The 16139-nt window shown below is 43.3% G+C and overlaps 1 protein-coding gene across 5 annotated transcripts in view; it reads left to right on the top strand.

Annotated features, from left to right (window-relative positions):
• Positions 1 to 16139, top strand: part of LOC110535714 (multiple C2 and transmembrane domain-containing protein 1) — a 204756-nt gene that overhangs the window by 68765 nt on the left and 119852 nt on the right. The gene's annotated exons all lie outside the window — the stretch shown is intronic.

Here is a 16139-nt window from a genome sequence, read left to right as displayed (position 1 = left end):
TCAGAGGCAGGTGTCATTAGTTGTCTCTGATTGAGAATCATACTTAGGTAGCCTGGGTTTCACTGTGTGTTTGTGGGTGATTGTTCCTGTCTCTGTGTTTTGCACCAGACAGGGCTGTTTTTTAGGTTTTCGCACGTTTGTTGTTTTGTTAGTTTTTCATGTACAGTTTTGTTATTAAAGTACAATGAATAACAACCACGCTGCTTTTTGGTCCGCCTCTACTTCACAACAAGAGAACCGTTACAAGTCTCTCATTCACAATTTGACTAGCACTTGATAATGCCTCGAATTTCACGATGGCGTGCCCTTTTTGTGGCCATAATGCACCCTAAAAAAAAGGACATGCCATTTGCGGCCATTGGCTGTTGTGCCCTTGGCCTGGAGTGCTGTGTTGTGCCCTTCTCCCTGAGTGCTGCCTGCTCCGAAGCAACTCTCACTCACATGGCTCTCCATCACGTGATCGGGTCTTTCTCACAAGCTACAAGTGAAGACAGACACACCGGGGACGCAACTGCGCTTATCCAATTCCGAGGTGCATATTGACAATTTTGGAAGAACTGTCCACATTTCCTTTTCATCAGCCAACGAGATGAGGCCTAATGAATAGCAAAAGCACTAGCCTATGTAAATGTTCTATCCCCATAGTACAAAAGTTGACCTTTTCTATTCTGTGTGTGAAATAAATATTACAAACATAGTCTAGGACAGTTGTGGTAGATCCCAAATTAATACAACCACTAGCATCCACCCCCCCCCCCCCCCCCCCCCCAAAAAAAAAAGTATGCAATGTTGCTGTCGCAACAGATCAGAACGTTTAGCTTAAAATGTTGATAAACTAATAAGCTATTTCTTCACGTTTATAAGCGCAGCAAGGCTATAAGCGTGAATGTTCCATTAGCGGGAAAACATCATTATCAAAAGTGACCGCAAATGCAATTACGCATGTAATGCTTTTATTATAAAGGTGTATTCTTATGGTGAATATTAACTTCCCAAAACTTGAAATTCACACACTTTTTATGTATGCCTGCTAGGCTCTACACCCCTTGTAAAGCAGATGAATGTGCTTAATATTAACTTCCCAAAACTTGAAATTCACACACTTTTTATGTATGCCAGCTAGGCTCTAAACCCCTTGTAAAAGCACATGAATGTGCTTAATTTTAAAATGTTATTTGGTCACTTTAGTGATACAAACCTTATTAAAACATATAGACCTATGGGCTAGGCTACATGAGGTGTGCGACTATTTTTTTAAAGTTGCTAAAAAAAGGCATTGTTTCTTACGCTGGGCATCATTCACAATTGATAATATATAATTTGCAAGTGATAGCCTAGTATTGTCACCCATCAGAATATTCTTGATTTAATCTTGTCTTTACATATGCTAAATCATATACAGTGTATGTGTGAAATTTGTTTTGATATAGAATTGACCATTATCATGCAGCTGTCTCGAAACAGGGGCTGGGGAAAAATGTAATTTTGCACTTAAATAGCAAATACAGGACACTTTTCCCATGATTCATTTTCATGCCAGCTAGGTAGGCTACACTCCTGTTGTAAAGATAAGCAATGTGCTTACTATTAGGAAAGTTGAGAAATAAATATAGTAGGCCTAACCCATAGAAAGTTGATGGGATCCTCCTCTTTTTAATAGAGGCCATCACTCTGTTTTCTTGCTGAATTGCATAGCCTGCAGAAATGTTGCGCAACATGAGTTTATGCGCTCTCATGAAGTATTTGATTAGATTTTCGATTACATTTGCATTGATGTCGGAGTGATTAGACGGACAATAGAGTGCTGAGGACCAGGCAGTTAGCAAGTTTGGTAGGCTACTAATGACCATCAGCGGCATCAGAGCTTTTTTGAAGTCTAATTACCGTGACTAAACAGTCACTTGGAATTTGACTGCCTTCATGACCGCCGGTGTGGTGGTAATACGGTCACCGCAACAGCCCTAGTGACAGCTGATGATGTACTTGACTTTATAAAATAAACTTGTTGGAAGATGAGAGGGTGGTTGTGGGTGGGCCAGCTATAGGCCTTATGGGGCGGTTCTGTCTTTGAAGATGCTGTGCAGGCTCTATACTGTTCTGTACTATATTGTCCTGTACTATACTGGTTTGCGAAGCGTGTGACAGTGGGCTGGGCACTCTTGCCTGCCTTGTCAGCAGCGCTCTGACTCTCTGGGATGACCGCTCTCCTCCTCCCAGAGCTTAACGGTGACGGACAGACGGGAACACTGCCAAAACATAGACGCTGCTCTGTCATTCTGTACCCTCCCTCTCTCTCTCTCTCTCGCTCTCTCTCTCTCTCACACTCTGTGTTTTCACTCTCTCTGTGTCACCACTCTCTTTTTGTCTCTTTCTGAAAATGTTCTCTGTCTTACAGTGTCACTTCCCCCCTCCTCACTCAGCAACAGTACTTGCCTGGCCATCGTTTATGCAGAATGACACTGCATGACACTGTCAGTAGTATGTCAGGTGGATGTCAGGTGCAGGCAGTAGAGAGAGAAAAAAACGGTGTCAGCGATAAATGCTCTGTCTCTAGATGCTCTGTCTCTAGATGCTCTGTCTCTAGATGCTCTGTCTCTAGCCACTTCCACAATAAAGAACATTATTATAACTAGACACTATTATTTTCACTGTGTCATCACTTTTCAAAAGAGGTGAAGCTGGATTAGTTTGACTTTACTTAAGATTCTATTTAAATCTTCTCCGAGAGGAATAGAACAAGTATAGAGAGGAGGGGGGGGGGGGGGGGGGGGGGGGTGGGGTACTGTCACGGAACCCTCCGGGAACTTTCATCACGCACACCTGTCCACTATTCCCACTGATTATTATTTGTATATATGTGGCCTTTGGTTTCCATGGTCTTGTCGGTTGTTTGTGCTGTGTTGTTTTGGCTTTCATGCCGCTTGTATTGTGAAGATGATTACGGGTCTCGTCCCATGTAGAATCATTGTGTGCGTGAATGTTACGGGTCTTGTCCCGGTGTATTTATTCGAGGTACTCCTCGCTCTTTTGTTTGGGTTTCAACACTGTGTTTTGTATACGTGTTTGTTTGGTCTTCCCCATGCCTTTACATGGCACGCTGTAATTTGGGTCAATAAAAAACCCTATTACGCATTCCTGCGCCTGTCTCCCGATTCCTTTTATACCAATGTGACAATAGCCTACTGCTATTGTACTGCTCTCTTTCTCTCTCTCACACACACACGCACATTTCGCAATATTATTTTGGGACAATATTATATCGATAGTTGACTAGATTGATAAAAAACGGTGGAACATCAAATTGCAGTATCGAATCGCAATTCATATAGAATCGTGGGAATCGTAATACATATCCTGTCAGCACCTAACTATCATGATGATATCATATATTGAGGTTCCCTGGCAATTCCCAGCCCTAAACTACACGCACACACAAGCGCGCACACACACACGCACACACACACACATACACACACACACACTCACTTAACAGGGAGCCACAAGTTTACGAAGCATGTGACAATTAACATTTGATTTGAACATGGAATGGTCGGAGGTTTTGCTATTTGAATGACATCTGTGATTGCATCTAGGATTTATAAGTGTACGTATGTGGAAATTGCAGTTTACTAATGCTGTTTTGTGGCGGCATTACCACCAATGGATTGAAATGCCTCTAATGCTGGGGGCGGGAGTGCACCTGATCTATCTGTGTGTCCCAATGGAATGATAGGGAGAGGATTACACTCACCTGCAGGCCAGATGGCGTATTGAATGTGTGTGCGATGTAGACAGGGTTTGAGGATGGATTCCAGTGGGAGATGCCGTCAATTGAAAGGGGGATCCAGCATACTATTAGGGCACCCTGCACTACTTTCTTCAATGACTACTAAAATGATGGAAATACTCTTCAGTAGACACCTGTTTAGCATGTATCAGAGTAGCTCTGGTCTGATAATACTTGAGAGGGACCACTTCCCCCTCCTCTGAGAGACTGCTGAGAGATGTTCTAAACGGCAGCACTGTAGCTCTCAGGATATCCCAAACTGCTCTGGACAGGTTTGTACTCACTGCGGGCTCTTATTATTATGTCAAATGAAGGGATGCTCTACGCTAGAGACGCCAGAGCCGTTTTCCCTTCCCTTTCCAGTGTCACGCAGCCCAGATGTTGACCTGGCAGTTGAAGGCTGGAGATGGTTATGTTGACTGAGCTTTGCTATGCTGTTTTGGGTAACACTTCGCAGTGGCGTTGGTACAACCTATTAATCACTCATACGGAAAAGGTATGTATGCATGAATCTAAGTCGCTTTGGATAAAAGCAAAAGCTTAAAGGCATATATTTAACACTGTGAAGTTAAGATGGGTCCAAGGCAGCAACATACCTTCTCATGGTCTGAGGCTTTTAGTGCAAATTCTGTCTTAACTCTGTCCCACTCTAGATTTATCTTCATTTAGCTAGCTTTTCTCAGCATGACATTTTCATGGCTGAATCATAGCCTTTCTGTTATCCTGCATTGATATATTGCAGTAGAACAATTCATTAATATCAAATGCCTTCTGAAAGCTATTATCCTATTTCCCCCTGTCGCTTAAAAGTCAAAGGAGCTGATTGGTCACTCTGTGAGTGGTGCTATAGTACTGTTGCGTCATGGTTAATAGATAACAGGTATTGATGTATTTGGCTTTGTTGAGCTTAGCTGTGTTGCCTTGGTGATTCCTCAGTCATCCACAGGAGAATCATACTCGTTGTTTCACGTATCCTGCCCAGGCAACTTCTGGACAAACTCACATTGACTTGATTGCACTGTATAAACTATTTAAGAATACATAGCCTGCAGTACTCGACCTATTATTACATTTAGCATGAACAATTTTCAAGGATTCTGTGTTCTTATACTTTAATGAGCAAATTATAAGATGTTAGAAATAGAGGTCGACCGATTATGATTTTTCAACACCGATACCGATTTATTGGAAGACCAAAAAAGCCGACACCGATTAATCGGACGGGTTTTTTTGGTTTGTTTTTTTGTAATTACAATTACAACAATACAACAATACAATTACAACAATACTGAATAAACACTTATTTTACTTAATATAATACATCAATAAAATCAATTTAGCCTCAAGTAAATAATGAAACATGTTCAATTTGGTTTAAATTATGCAAAAACAAAGTGTTGGAGAAGAATGTAATAGTGCAATATGTGCTATGTTAGAAAGCTAACGTTTCAGTTCCTTGCTCAGAACATGAGAACATATGAAAGCTGGTGGTTCCTTTTAACACGAGTCTTCAATATTCCCAGGTAAGAAGTTTTAGGTTTTTAGTTGTTATAGGAATTATAGGACTATTTCCCTCTATACCATTTGTATTTCATTAACCTTTGACTATTGGATGTTCTTATAGACACTTTAGTATTGCCAGTATAACAGCAACACAACAACAACAGCCACCATTGCAATAAAATGCTAATTAATAACTTTAAAATCATACAATGTGATTTTCTGGATTTTTGTTTTAGATTCCGTCTCTCACAGTTGAAGTGTACCTATGATAAAAACTACAGACCTCTACATGCTTTGTAAGTAGGGAAAACCTGCAAAATTGGCAGTGTATCAAATACTTATTCTCCCCACTGTACATAAGAAATACATATTCAGACCCTTACTAATGAGACTCAAAATTGAGCTCAGGTTAGGGTTATTGATTGGACATGATTTGGAAAGGCACACACCTGTCTACTGATCCTACAGTTGACAGTGCATGTCTGAGCAAAAACCCAGCCATGGAATTGTCCATAGATCCCCGAGACAGGATTGTGTTGGGGCACAGATCTGGGGAAGGGTACCAAAACATTTCTGCAGCATTGAAGGTCCCCAAGAACACATTCTTAAATGGAAGAAATTTAGAACCAAGGAGAAGGGCCTTGGTCAGGGAGGTGACCAAGAACCTGAAGGTCACTCTGACAAAGCTCCAGAGTTTATCTGTGGAGATGGGAGAACCTTCCAGAATGAAAACCATCTCTGCAGCACTCCACCAATCAGTCCTTTATGGTAGAGTGGCCAGACGGACGCCACTCCTCAGTAAAAGGCACATGACAGACCACTTGGAGTTTGCCAAAGGCACCTAAAGGACTTGCCAACCATGAGAAACAAGATTCTCTGATTGAACCTCTTTGGCGTGAATGCCAAGCGTCACGTCTGGAGGAAATCTGGCACCATCCCTACGGTAAAGCATGGTGGAGGCAGCATCATGCTGTGGGGATGTATTTCAACGTCAGGGACTGGAAGACTAGTCAGGATCGAGGGAAAGATGAACGGATCAATGAGCCTAAGCACACAGCCAAGTAAACTCAGGAGTTGCTTCGGGACAAGACTCTGAATGCTCTTGAGTGGCCCAGCCAGAGTCCAGACTTCAACCTGATTGAACATCTCTGGAGAGACCTAAAAATAGCTGTGCAAAATCGCACCCCATCCAACCTGACAGAGTTTAAGAGGATACGCAGAGAAGAATGGGACAAACTCACCAAATACAGGTGTGCCAAGCTTGTAGCGTCATAGCCAAGAAGACACAAGGCTGTAATCGCTACCAAACGGAGCTTCAAAAAAGTACTGAGTAAAGGGACTGAGTACTTATGTAAATGTAATATCAGTTTTTTTTTATTAATACATTTGCAAACATTTCTCAAAACCTGTTTGTCATTATGGGGTTTTGTGTGTAGATTGATGAGGAGGAAAAAACGATTGAATCCATTTTAGAATATGGCTGTAACGTAAACAAAATGTGAAAAAAGCAAAGGGGTCTGAATAATCATTGTGAGGTCTCTGGAAATCCCCAGCCCTATTATTACCCAGTCCAGGGTAATAACAGTGTATGTTAATATTCAGTTGTGTACTAACAGAACCTTCAGATGCAGGCCCATGACCTCTAGTAATACTCACTTTGGCAATACTACCTTATGTTCCATTGTTCCTCTGCCACCCGTAGCCTGCTATCCAGTTCAGCTATACATGTTCCCTCACTGCCACACTGACCGGCTGTATACCCTAAGACAACAGGTCTCTCTCTCTCCTCATTCCCCATTTATTGTACTTTCTTATCACTTCGCTGCGCTCTCTCTCTCTCTCTCTCTCTCTCCCTCTAGCTCGATCTTAATCTCATTCTCGGATATCCTCGACTCTCCTTTTGTTCTTCTTATACTCTCTTATACTCTTTCTTTTCCCACTTGTTAATGAACAGTGGCTTAGACTCGAGGCTGTGAGATGTCGTCATCTGCTGGGTGAGAGCGTTCCAATACCAGTGCATAGAGATGAGAGCAGATACGATAAGGTTATATGAACAGCACGGTAAAGGTTGTTACGGTAATCCTCTCCTTTTTTTGGATCAGGAGGCTCATTATCCCCATCACTAGCTATCATAGCCCTCTTTGCTTCTCCTTCTGTGGCTGAACATGTAGGAGGATGGCCCCAGACTACCAGTCCTGTATCATTAGTCTGCAGGATGACAGGAAAGACCAGGAAGAGCTCATTAGATGGAACACCTCTCCACACATCTCCTCTGGCTCGGTCTTCTGTCACATTCTGTCACACGCTGGGCCTGGGGGTCCTTCCGGCCTCAAGGGCTCTTCTCGGAAATGAACCGTAATGTGATTCTTTGTGTGCTGTTTTTGGAAAGTTTTTTTTTGTATTTTGACTCACTTGCACAGCGCCAGGTTCTATGGAGTAAATGTTATTGTGATGTGGCCTATTGATGGTCACAGCAAACCGCGTGTGAGTGTGTGCCCGGGGGCCTTAATGGGAAAGCACAGCGTGCGTCAGTGCGAGAGAGAGTTAAGAGGGGAAAAGTGGGTTAAGACAGACAGACCGAGAGGCAAACAGACAGACATAGAGAGTTGGAGAAGGAGAGACAAAGAGAACGAGACAGAAGGAGAAGGAGTGTTAGACAAGGAAGCAGCATGTGTGTTAATGAGTAATAAAGCAGCATGGTGTAGACTAGCAGAATGGCTGCGGTTATTCCTGGAAGTGCTCAGACTTCAGAGGTTGGGAAAGAGGGAGCTGACGGTGACTCACCTCTCCCCAGTGAATAGGCACCTCTAATGAAAGGAACTCTATAAGGAGATCCTCCATCTTCAATACTCCGTTAATGACTGGCTGTGGGAGGAGAGCCTGTAAACAGAAACGCTGATAGGTTTGCGGTGAGCGTTGAGGTCAAAGGTTCACAGAGTGGACTGTTGTCTGAGTGGTCTGCGGTAACCCATGCTTTGTCCGTCACGGTACTGTAGAGCAACCCATTTTACTTGTAGATGAAGTTGATGCCTCAGAAATGGTCATTTAAGAGACGCATTCACCTAGGATACATTACATCTCCTGAATAGCTGTCATACATCCAAGAGAAGAGTAACAGAGATAGCATCTGAGCTGACTTAGCAGAGTGGAGGGAGCAGGGGACCTGTGTAGCTGTAGTGTGGGGTTCTGTTGGGTAGACTAATGTATAGGCTTCAGTACCACTGTACTGCCTTAGTGGGTAGGAGGTGGATTAACACTCCCCACTGCTCAGAACTCATTCTCCGACACAAGCCAGGCTCAATCTCTCCTCCACTTCCACCGCCCACATATGTTCTCTATAATTGCACAAGCACGATTTCAGTGGAGCTGCCTCTCTGACATAGTTCAACTTGTTTCTCCTGCTCCTCTGCCCAATAATCTCTCAGTCCGTGTGTGTGAGTTAGGTGGAAAGGTATTAAATAAAGAGGTATAACTGAAGACCGAAAGGTAGATTAGTGTGGGTGGCTGGTGTTTGATTAGATGAGTGTCTGTGTGTGTCAGTCATGTCTGCCATCCTGTTCTCACTTGCCTGACACCACTGACTCTATATCTCCAATACAACACGTATGTTGTATTGATAACATCTGTTTGCTTTGTTGTGTGTGAGTGTGTGTGTGCTCATGCGTGTGTTTGCGCGCATGTGTGTGTGTGTGTGTGTGCATGCGTGTGTTTCTGCACACTCTCATTTTGGAAACCCAGAAACATCATCCATATGATGGACTTGTGAACGAGTTTGATGGTTTAAAATAAAGCCATACAGTGCCATGCAAAAGTATTCATCCCCCTTGGCGTTTTTCGTATTTAGTTTCATGACAACAGGTAATTTAATATGATTTTTTGGGGGGATATTATGTAATTGACATACACAAAATAGTCCAAATTTGTGTAGTGAAAATGAAAAAAATAACTTGTTTCAAAAAATTCTACAAAATAAAAAATGGAAAATAACAAAATAAGATCGGGTGCAACCAATTACCTTCAGAAGTCACATAATTAGTTAAATAGTGTGGGTGGCTGGTGTTTGATTAGATGAGTAACTACAACGTTGTTGGTCGTTGTTGGTCCTCAGTTTTCTCCTATCACAGCCATTCAACTCTGTAACTGTTTTATAGTCGCCATTGGGCTGATCGGTTTCCTTCCTCTTCAGGCATCTGTATCTTTGTAGTAACTGGGTGTATTGATATACCAAGTGTGATAAATAACTTCACCATGCTCAAAGGGATATGCAATGTCTGCTTTTTTGATTTTTACCCATCAACCAATAGGTGCCCTTCTTTGCGAGGTATTGGAAAATCTCCCTTGGCCTTTGTGGTTGAATCTGTGTTTGAAATTCACTGCTCGACTGAGGGACCTTACAGATAATTGTATGTGTGGGGTACAGTGATTAGGTAGTCATTAAACAATCATGTTAAACTCCATTATTGCACACAGAGCGAGTCCATGCAATTTATTATGTGACTTGTTGAGCACATTTTGAATCCTCAATATATTTAGGTTGAACACGTATTGACTCATGACTTTTCCGCTTTCCGCTTTTCATTTTTTATTAATTTGTATACATTTCTAGAAACATAATTCCACTTTGACATTGTGTTATTGTGTGTAGGCTCGTGATGCAGTTGAATCCATTTTAACGTGGAAAAAGTCACAGGGTGAGAATACTTTCTGAAGGGACTTTAAATGCATCCGATTGTAGTTGTTGTTAAAGCTAGAGAGAGTCTCGGCGCCCTGGAGCCTATATTTCGATTACATCCCTCCTATCGCATCCACATTTGATTTGATCTTCTGCTTATGTCAGTGTCTCCTTAATTAAAAATGATGTTTGCGTAAAGGAAATACAAAGGGCCGAACCATTAGGGACCCACTGAGAGGGGTCAAGTCACCCAAAGCAATTACTCTAACAACTGTTTGACTGATTGCTATTGATGTCCAGCAGACGTTTCTCATCATGGAATTTTATGTTTTCTACCAGCACTTTTCTCCCAAGCTTGACTTTAAAGAAGCTGCTGTACCAGCTAAAGTGTAATGAGGGATTTGGAAATGGGACTTCATTTTAACATCAACAACTGCTGCGCACAATTATGGAGTGTGTGCTTGTTACCGTTTCATCGCTGTTTTAATGTTGAAAGTTGCTATTCATTAGTTTGATGAAGATGTGAGACTTGTGTTGAAGACGAGATGTGTTTACTGCTGTATAGTGAGACGCTGGATTGATGAGTGCAGTGGATTTAATGGCTGCTTCTCTCAGTCCAATCCAGTGAGTCTGATCCACAGCCAGTGGTGGTTTAGAAGGAACTGTCTGTTTACACTACCAGTTTCTTATCTGACAGATGCTGTGGTTCATCATTGTAAGTAAACAGACTTGTTCACACACTTGTGCATGCGCGCACACACACACACACACACACACACACACACACACACACACACACGGTTCCTTCCTATTTAATCCTGACATTTGAATCCACAAATCATTATTCGTACAATACGGAGTCAAACATTTCAGGACAGGGATATCTGGACACCTAGGGAAACAGATAGAACCTTTTTCTCCACACTGCAAGGTTGCCCCATAGCTGCTTCGCGTTGGTCGTAATGTAGGCCTGCAATCTGAAGGCCACATACAGACTTGTTCACACACTTGTGCATGCGCACACACACACACACACACACACACACACACACACACACACGGTTCCTTCCTATTTAATCCTGACACACACACACACACACACAAATACTTTATTTGAATCCACAAATCATTATTCGTACAATACGGAGTCAAACATTTCAGGACAGGGATATCTGGACACCTAGGGAAACAGATAGAACCTTTTTCTCCACACTGCAAGGTTGCCCCATAGCTGCTTCGCGTTGGTCGTAATGTAGGCCTGCAATCTGAAGGCCACATACTGGCAGCAGGTGGACATGTCCGAGGCTGTTCAGGCATGACATGAGGGGTCTGTATTTAAGCAGCTTGTCAGAAAAGGCCTGCTCCATGTGGCAGTCAAAGGAGCAGCCCACCTCCAAAATCAGCGTCTCTCTCTGGCTTCCCCCCACAAACAACAATATCTGGCTTATTCGGTATACAAGAAAACACATTACCATTGTTGGAATCGACTAAACTTTGAACATTGAGATATTAAATAAATGACAGAGAAGAAGCCTTGAATAGGAAGAGTGAAAGAGACTGGGTTGTAAAGTCAGAAGTTAATGGTTCTCTGTGGGAAGACAGATCGCTTCGGAATGTGTTGGGTGGAAGGGAGTAGAGCAACGGTTGAGATAGGGGAGACAGATGGACATCTGTGCACTAGGGGAAGGAGGGGTTGAGGTCAGGAGGTGAGGTCAGTTCCCCTTAAGGGAGTAATCAGTGTTTAGTATCTGGTTACCTTCTTCCTGTTGACACATAAGATGTAAGGATTGGAGAGAAGGAGGAGTGTCCTAAAGTGAGACGTATATAACTGTGATGGTGAGAAATGTTTTGCTGTCTGAATACACCTCTACAGATCCTTTGGGAAGAATTAAACTTGGTTAAAAAGCTTCTCTAGTGTCCGTGAGTCATTTACTCTGAAAAATAAGAACCTAACACCATCAACTTCAAACCAGGCTCCTCTGACAATCATTTTTGTGTATCTGTGCTATTTGTGAGACCTGTCTCACCTCAGTAGCTATCGGGTCAACAAAGTGGTCATGTCTTGCAATGTACACGTCTTTGTACTGTATGAACGGCAACAGACTCCATTACGTTTAACGGAACGGATCACGGTCTGCAACTCCCTAATTGTCACATCGTCACTATTGAGCATGTTCAACAGGTGAGTCAGTCTGGTAACAGTGTGAATCCACTCGACATTCGGACCCCCCCCCCCCCCCCCCCCCCCCCCACACACACACACTTTGGCTTAGGAAGATAACGTAACATGTGGTGTGTGTGTGTTTAAGCATAGCCTAGCATTGGGCCAGTAACCGAAGGGTCGCCGGTTTGAATCCCCAAGGTGGAAAGATCAGCTGTTCTGCCCTTAAACAAGGCAGTTTATCCCCAACAACTGCTCCCTGAGTACTGATAATGTCGATTAAGGCAGCTCACCTCTCTGATTCAGAGGGGTTGGGTTAAATGCTGACGACACATTTTGGCTGAATGCAATCAGTTGTGCAACTGACGAGGTATCCCCCCATTTCCTCACCACTTGAACAGTTTTGTGATTCATTTCTGTCCGAAAGTTCTGTGGGATGTGCACATTGGCAAACAGATGTTGACCCTTTTGCTAAGGCCACCTCTCTCACAGCCTCTAGCTTCATGACCGCAGGCAGGTTGAAAACCCATTGGACAAGCTCCTCAACTGGTTCCCCCCACCCACCAGAAACATTAAACTTATGTGAGCATCATTTATATACCCCTATACTGGATTCGGTGACCGCACATGGGCTGGGGCACAGTGGCACAGCCATTCTAGCCACTGGACGATTGCTAGGAGGAAGTTAGCAGCACTCCACGCCTGTTTTTATGAGTGGGATTGGTTTAGGCAGCTTCTTCCCGCAGATAACTTGGAGAAAAGAGCCTTTGTACACATCAGATTTAATATCCACATTGAACCTGAGGCAGTTGTACATCCTCAAGTGCATTGAACATTACACTATGTGATAAAGTACCAATGGCGTCTCTAAAGTCCAAAGACACACACACTCACACTGATGCAAATGAATGTCCATGGCACCTGGCTGCATTGAAACAATAAGCCATTGTGTTTATCCAAATCAGCTGCCACGTGCATCCTACACCTCGATCCTCAAAAACATTTTCACTGCAGCAATTACACTTGTCCTGTCCAACAACAACATGACACCACTGCACCTCCCCATGCTAACAAGCTCTGCAACTCAGTCCAGCTCAGTCCTAGCCATAGGCTAGGGAAGCACAGTGGCTCATTAGGGCAGTGGCTCATTTCCATGGGACAGGTTAAATGGTCAGGAACAACTCCTGGGCCAGGCCCGTCTCCCAGTAGATGCAGAGGGGAGAAGTGGTGACTGGTTTAGTTTGTTAGGATGTTGCCCATGCAGTAGCTGCTCTTCCAGGGGTCCAAGTGGTGAGGACAGCAGAGAGCTGAGCAGAGCACAGTGGCTGTGTGACTAGCTGAGAGGTTTGTCATGAGTGGTCTAATAATGAGGAAAGAAAGCTGCGACGCAATGAAGGAGGTGGAGGCACAGAGTGGAAATGACCTGCCACTACCATGAGGAATGACAGTCTCATACACTCAGTCCCCTCGAGGCCACAGTACCTCATAATACCTTTGTAAAGACAGTGCTGGTATGAAGAATAACCCCCTGAGTAGGAGTTGATATCCTTCGTTAATATCCGGTGAGATAATCAACTTCAAGAGCCACTTGAGGTATTTTCGGTGCACAGTGTGAGGCTGTGGGCTGAACTGTATGGAAATCCTGCGACAAGGTCTCGATAAGAAGCAGTGATACGAGTGCGAATTCACTTGTGATTGGGGATACTTTTCGTACGTATGGGACCACCCATATGTAAATAAACATGCACGCCTGACTGTGAGTCGCTTTTTGGATTAAAACGTCTTCCAAGTGAGTGTGCAAAACACTCGGAGGACCTGCTATTTCCAGGTGGAAGCTATGATCACTTATTGAGGTCACTTGTTAAATCCACTTCAGTCAGTGTAGGCGAAGGGAAGGAGACGGGTTAAGGACGGATTTTTAATCCTTGAGACAAATGAGACACGGACTGTGTATCAAATCACATTTTATTTGTCGTATGCGCCGAATACAACAAATGTGAAATGCTTACTTACAAGCCCTTAACCAACAATGCAGTTTTAAGAGAAATATGAGTCAAAAAAAAATATTTACTCAATAAACTATAGTAAAACAAAACAAAAAGCAACAATAAAAAAACAATATCAAGGCTATACACAGGGGTTACCGGTACTGAGTCAATGTGCGGGGGTACAGGTTAGTCGAAGTAATTGAGGTAACATGTACATGTACAGTAGGTAGGGGTAAAGTAACTATGCATAGATAATAAACAGCAAGTAGCATCAGCACAAAAAAGGCAGGGGTCAATGCAAAGCCATTTGATTAGCTGTTCAGCAGTTTTATAGCTTGGGGGTAGAAGCTGGTAAGAAGCCTTTTGGACCTAGACTTGGAGCTCCTGTACAGCTTGCCGTGTGGTAGCAGAGAGAACAGTCTATGACTAGGGTGGCTTCGACAATTTTTAGGGCCTTCCTCTGACACCGCCTGTTATAAAGGTCCTGGATGGCAGGAAGCTTGACCCCAATGATGTACTGGGTCGTATGCACTACCCTCTGTAGCACCTTGCGGTTGGAAGCCGAGTATGTGTGTCATTCAGAGGGTGAATGGGCAGGACAAAAAGTTTAAGTGCCTTTTAACGAAGTATGGTAGGTAGGCCAGGTGCACCGGTTTGTGTCAAGAACTGCAACGCTGCTGGGTTTTTCCACGCTCAGTAGTTTCCTGTGTGTATCAAGAATGGTCCACCATCCAAGGACATCCAGCCGACTTGACACAACTGTGGGAAGCATTGAAGTCAACATGGGCCATGAAACGCTTTCGACACCTTGTAGACCTTGTAGAGTTCATACCCCAACAAATAAATGATGTTCTGAGTGAAAAAAGGGGGGGATTGCAACTCAATATTAGGAAGGTGTTCCTAATATTTGGTATACTCAGTGCATGCAGATCCTCTCAAGCTCTTTCAGGTTGGATGGGGAGCGTCGCTGAACAGCTATTTGCAGGTCTCTTCAGAGATGTTCGATTGGATTCAAGTCCGGGCTCAGGTTTGGCCACTCAAGGACATTCAGAGACTTGTCCTGAAGCCACTCCTGTGTTGTCTTGGCTGTGTGCCAACACCACTAAGCAAGAGGCACCACCAAGCAAGCCGCACTATGATGACCAATGAGCTCTCCAAACAGGTCAGGGACAAAGTTGTGGAGAAGTACAGATCAGGGTTGGGTTTTAAAAAAATATCAGAAACTTTGAACATCTCACGGATCACCATTACACAGTTTTTTTCGATTGCTAAACGACAGTGGGCACAACTGGAGTCACATGTGCAAAACTCTAACTACAGTCTGCACTACCAACAGTCACCTGAGCTAAACAGTTCACATCACCTGCAAAACTCATTCCAAGCAACACAACTCTTAACACATGGCTCAAAACACGCTCAGTGCAGCCAAACACTATGCACAACCCTCACTGAGATAACACACATTGTCACTCAGAACACACTGAGAGTAAAAACACTAGCATCAAACACCAATACAGAAAATACAAACTTTTCATCTTTACAGTTTGAACAATTTCAGTGACTTCATACAAAGTAATATTTTCTTCAAAGAAAAGAGTGACATTCTTTCACATGATTTATTAAAATTTTTAGAACATAACAATTCTTTAAGGTAAATGAAAATTAGCAGTTTGCTTCAATAGTCTGTAGTAATTTACGGAATTACAGTAATGAGAAAAAAAAGGTAGAAACTAAAAGTACATACTGTAATTCGAACAAATAATTGAGGGGCTAATCCTGCCTCTCTCTAGCATCAGGCCACAGGTTTTCTTCAACATCACATCTAATGTTTTCTCTTGCCATGCACCTGGGGAAGAACCTTCTGGAGTGCCTTATCCATCCCTGGCAGTCCTCTGGACTCGTGTCCTCACATCCGGCACGCATGGCTTCCAAAAGAGACATTTGGTCATGTGGGTGGTGACCAAACACTTTCCACCTCCAGGCAGAGAAAAACTCCTCTATTGGGTTGAGGAAGGGTGAATATGCAGG

This window comes from Oncorhynchus mykiss, chromosome 11 (genome assembly GCF_013265735.2).
Source record: "Oncorhynchus mykiss isolate Arlee chromosome 11, USDA_OmykA_1.1, whole genome shotgun sequence".
Taxonomy (NCBI): domain Eukaryota; kingdom Metazoa; phylum Chordata; class Actinopteri; order Salmoniformes; family Salmonidae; genus Oncorhynchus; species Oncorhynchus mykiss.
This window is presented reverse-complemented; position numbering and strand designations above follow the sequence as displayed.